Raw genomic sequence first — 6,000 nt, 5'->3', positions numbered from 1 at the left:
AGTGCGGCTGTTGGGCAGACTTACAGAAAACTTCTTGTTTCTTGATTTTTATGGAGATTTGGTGTGTGGCATAAAGCACTCTCTGAACAGGTTTAGAACAAGTGGGAAAGAAAAAAAACTCTTAATAAACTCCCCTCTGATGGTCTTTCTGCCCACAAACACCTGTGATTTACAAAGAGGCTTTTGGGAGGACAAAGAGAGGCCAAGAGGGCCAGGCCATTGTTGGAAAATGTTGCCTCATGTACCCAAGGCTGTATGAGAGATTTGTTTTATTTTAAAACACGCCTTAGATCCTTGCTATACAAACTTAACAACCAGAAAAAAAAAAAAAAAGCGATTCTTTTAAGGGCTCTTAATGACTTTTTCAAATGCTTTTTACTCAATTTGAGTCAATGTCTTTTGCTACATTCTTAAACCAGTGGAATTCTTAAACTAAACTTCAAACATAGCCAAGTTATCTAAACTCCTAGACATGAGAATTAGTAATAATTATTTATTTATTAGAAATAAGTGGTTAGAATTTTCACCTAAAGATATATTTCACTTATGTTTATTTGAAAGAAAATTGTGAGGTTGTGTTTCTTTCTCTTGGAATGCTATTAATTTTATGTTTATTTTCTTTGTCTCTTTGTTTTCTTCTTTCTTTCTTTCTTTCTTTCTTTCTTTCTTTCTTTCTTTTTTTTTTTTTTTGGAGACAAGTTTTCTCTATGTAGCCCCAGTTGTCCTGGAACTTGCCATGTAAAATAGGCTGGTCTTGAACTCACAGAGACCTCTCTGCCTCTGCCTCTGCCTCTGCCTCCCGAGTGATGGAACTAAATGGGTGCACCCCCACTCACTGCTGCTTACTGTCCCTTAATTTTATGATGTAGCCATACTGTTTGAAGTTTTTTATTTTTTTGTTTCCCAGTTCAGCATTTCCTCTGGTCTTTGTTATTTCTTTCCTAAGACGTTAGAAAGATGGGTTAGTGTATAAAACCATGAGACAATAACAATAACTACAAGGTGACCAGAGAGAGACCAGCTAGGCTCAGATCTGGAAAGCATTCTGTGGGGCACTGGGAAAGAAGGGCTTTTATTATAAAGAAAGGAAGAGCTGTTGAGGATTTGGGGGCTTTTTATGATTGGGCATGCCTTTTAAAGGTGGTCGCTGGATTTTCCTAGTTTGCTTTGTGATGCCCCAACAGAGTACCACAGATATGAATGAACGGAAACTTATTTGGGTTGTAGTTCTGTGCTCGTTTCAAGTGCCATGTACTCTTGCCGCTGGGCTGTCTTGTATCCTGCAGGAAGGCAAAATGAGTCTGCTAAAACGAGAGAGAGAAAGAGAGAGAGAGAGAGAGAGAGAGAGAGAGAGAGAGAGAGAGAGAGAGAGAGAGATCACAGTCTCAAACTCTTTTATAATGGGCACTTGCCAATTCAGAGATGAGACCCTAACTATTGAAGGGCAGAACTAGACATGCAGCGGCTGTTCAGAGAGCTCTGAGGAGGCCTCCTCAGTCATTCAGACAAGGAATATATGTGATGTATTGCAATAAATCGTGCTAATGGAAATGAAGGGAACGGGTGGCCTTCGGGTCTGTTTTAGAGCGAAACAATGAGATCTGTGGAACGAATCATTGAGGTTGGGATGAGGACAGAAAAGCAGAGAGGACAAGCTAAGTTCAACTTGTGGCGTGTGGAGAAGGCAGGTGTGAACCAGCATGTGACCTGTGCGTCAAGACTTCAGTTTCAATGTGTTCATTCTGAGCTATTGTGGAGGGGCTAAACGGCTGGGTGCAGGGTCAAACAGCTGACTCCTCTGGGGTAGGGGCAGTCATTCTGCAGCTTTCTGGTGACCTGTGGTTTGACATGACACAAGGAGATTAGCTAGGCCAGTAAGATTTTCAACTTTTGCTCAGGAACCACAATGTGATTCTCTCTTGTCAGATTAATCCAGAGAGAGCCTTAGGGGGCTAGGAGCCATCCTTCCGAAAGGAGCCATTAAGGGTCATAATGAATGGCTGGAGTGACATACAAAATAGCGCAGAGAAGAAACTGTGTGAGGTCATAGAGGCTGATGGGGAGAAGCAAAAAGAAGCTGTGTCATGGGCTTAGAGGTATTTTGGGGGCAAACAGCTCTAATGGTGCACAGATAAGGTTATTATAGTTGGTTTTTACAGTTGCTTCCCACCGAAGTTTGAAAATCAGGAGACAGTGTACAAATGTTTGGCAAGTCTATTTAAGAACACACACACACACACACACAAATATACATAGACATACACAAAACACACATAGATACATGTACACATAGACACATACAAGCATTCACAGATATACACAAACACTCAGACATTTACAAATACACACACACACACACACACACACACACACACACACACACACACATCCCCAAAACTGAGTTTGGAAAATAGTCGTTGAGAATTCAGGAGATAAATTCTATCTCATTCTTTCTCCCTCTCCGTCTCTCCTCCATTCCCCTCTGTCTGCTTTATGCAGACCAGATATCTTAGTTAAGGGTTCTACTGCTGTGAAGAGAACCATGACCACGGCAAGGAGAGCATTTAGTGGGGTTGAACCCATTTAGTTGGGATCAGAGGTTCAGTCCATTATTTCCATGGTGGGGAGCAGAATGCAGGCAGACATGGTGCTAGAGAAGAAGCTAAGAGTTCTACTTCTGGACCTGTAGGCCACAGGAAGAGAGCTTGACACTGGGCCTGGCTTTAGCTTCTGAAATTAAAGGTCCACTCCCAGTGACACACTTTCTCCAATGAGACCACACCTACTCCAACAAGGCCACACCCCCCAATAGTGCCACTTCTTATGAGCCTATGGGAGCTATTTTCTTTCAAACCCCCACTCCAAGCTAACTTGGAAGTCATAATTTTCCTGCCCCAGTCTCCCAAGTGCAGGAATTATAAGTGTATGCTATCACACCCAATTAAATCTTCCCTTTCTCTTCAGAGTCCAGGATTGTGGGTTAAAGGCACATTTTGATTTTTTTGCACATTTCGATTTTTTTGAATATCAGTTTATCAGTTGTATTGATGTCTGCAAAGTGATTTTAAAAAGATGAATTGAAGAAGTAGGTTTCTGTTTTAAGCCAGAATGATTTCCCCAATACTGGTGATCAAAACTTATGAGGACCCCTTACACGTACAAGACCTATGTTAGGTAGAGTCGGGCAGGGCGAGCCACTGCATCCACAAAGTCTGGTTGTCATGGAGATTCAAGACCTCTGGGTATGAACATACGGACCTAGGGAAGGACACAAGACAGAGACAAAGGCTGAGCAAAAACCCTTAGTACATTTTACTCTTTTAAGATAAGTGTATTTATTTTTATTTTCTGTGTATGAATGTTTTGCCTGCATGCATGTGTGTATATCACATGCATGCAGCACCCGCAGAGACCAGACAGGGCTTTGAATCCCCTGGAGCTAGAGTTACAGATAATTGTGAACCACTATGTGGGTGCTGGGAATTGAACCCAGGTCCAATGAAAGTGCAGCCAGTGCTCTTAACTACTGAACCATTTCTCTGGTCTCCTTACCATTTTTTCTTTAAAGGGCCTGGTAATTTTTTCCCAATAGCTGTAGGTTTTCTTCAGTCTTACCAAATATCTGTTGAAAGGAGGAATTGCATGTTTTTGAATATTTTATTTTGTTTTATAATACGGTTTAGGGGTATTTTCAGCATATATGTGTGTGGACCTCACGTGTGTGGTGCTCATAAGGGAAGACAGTGTCAGAGCCCCTGGAACTGGAGTTATAGAAGGTTAATGACCAAGTGGGTACAGGGATTTGAACCTGCTTCTCTGGGAGAACATCTGAGCGATTAACGATTGAACCATCTCTACAGCCCTGGTATCCCTTTCAGTCTGTCCTCTGTAGAGCACAACTGAAGCCATGATACCTGTAATCCCTAGGAAACCATGCAGGAACTAGTCTTCTCATGCTCAAGCATGTAAAAGAACGCTTAAATCCATGAGATTGCTATGTAAAAATTCACAATAATGTAATCAATTATGGAATGTAACAGCTGATGAAATCTAAGCAATTCATATGCTATTTTCACTTGGAAAAGAATAACAAAGCAGACAAGCTATTTCACTCATACATATGTATGTTACTGTTTTGAAAACTTCCTGGACATATTAAATTCATGAGCAAGTATATTAAATAGATACTGTTTAATGATAGTTCAGCATTAAGTACTTTAGAAATATATCCCAAGAGTAGGATGAACAAATTCATCCAAGACCCATGCTAAATTCCAAAATAAGGTGTGTCCTTGTTAATTCTTGTTGACCTCACTTAAATTGTCGGAGGAGACCACAATTTTATGGAAAAAAAATACCTCCATAAGATTGTCCTGTAGGCAAGCCTGTAGGGACATTTTCTTAATTTAATGATTGATGTGTGAAAGCCCAGCCCACCCTGGCCATGCCATTTCTGGGACATTGGTCCTGGACTGTATACGAAAGCAGACTGCTCAAGCCATAAAAAGAAAGCTCGTAAGCAGTAATCCTCAATAGTCACTGCTTCAGTTCTGCCTCCAGGTTCCTGTCTTGAGTTCCTGCCCTGACTTCCCTTACTGATGGAGGGTGGCTTGATTGCTATAAGGTGCCAAACTCTTTCCTTTCCAAGTTGCTTTTGCTATAGATACCCTGGCCAAGACACAAATGTACAATAGTTATTCTTTGTAAAATTTAAAATACCTTTATGATGTATCCTTTGGCAGTTTTATACATGAAAAATCATTTAGTATTCTTATCCTATTATCCTCTCTTACCATCCTTATTGAGATGATAAAGTGTCAATTTTTAGCAATGGTCACTGTCATACTTAACAACAAAAAGAAAGAGACTCAAACTAGACTCACACAATAAGACAATGTCACCATCGTTTGGTATTCTGGGAGTTATAAACAATTCAGACATAAACAGCCATGAACAGAAATTATGGGAGGAACCAGTTGAAATAAACAAGGTCACTAGTTGCAAATAATATATATGTCTCATCTAAAAAATCTGGGACAAATCCACAAGATGAGACACAGAAATGATAAAAGTTCAAGAGTTAAAAAAAGAAGAAAAGAAAAGTAGTTCCCAGAAAAATGCACCCTAGAGGAATTCAGCCTGAGACAAATAGATTTAGAAACATGTCTTTGGAATTTGGTGTCTTTCTTTCTCCCTCAATTCAAAAGCAGAAAGACTAGATCTTTTGTTCTCTGAGGAGAAAAGGCGTAGGATGTCCCGTTTGACATTACAATTAAAGCTGTAGGTTAGCATGCCAAGTAGTGGGTTTCATGTGCAAGGAGCTTTCTAGTCAAGCATGGTGGAGCATACCTTTAATCCAGCACTCAGGAGGCAGAGGCAGCCATGTCTTTAAGTTCAAGGCCAGTCTGGTCTACATAATGAGTCAAGACCTTGCCTCCAAAATAAGACAAAGTGCCCCCAGAAAGACCAAACACCAACAATGAGAACAAACTGTCTAATCAACGGTTGTTCAAGTATATAAGACAAATATTCCAATCATATATAAACTCCTATCAGTGGTATAGAAAGGTGAATATCTTAAGTCCTTTCACGGGACTAGCATAACTTTGATTAAAAACGTAAAGATAATAATGTGGGGGTAGGATGAATTTTACTCATGGTCACGGAAAAAGATGCTGTGAGAGTAACACTTTCAGCTCTGACAAATATACACGCTGTGGACATGAATGCCGACTGGTTCAATGTCATAGACTTTATTAGCACAAAACCACATTAACAGGTAAAAATGCAAATGTGACCATCAGAAAACACTAAACAGAATTCACCACCTGCTCCTAGTTTAAAAAAAAAAAAGAAGAAGCAAGGATCTTATAAACTGTGAATAGAAGGGAGTCAGCTCAAATTTATAAAGATGTCTACAAAAAAAAAAAAAAAAAAAAAAAAAAAAAGATGGCACACATTGTACCTGAGTCTGGGATGCATCAATTCTTTTAAATGTCA

The sequence above is a fragment of the Micromys minutus genome (assembly GCF_963924665.1).
Source record: "Micromys minutus genome assembly, chromosome: 22".
Taxonomy (NCBI): Eukaryota; Metazoa; Chordata; class Mammalia; order Rodentia; family Muridae; genus Micromys; species Micromys minutus.
Note: the sequence above shows the minus strand (reverse complement) of the source record.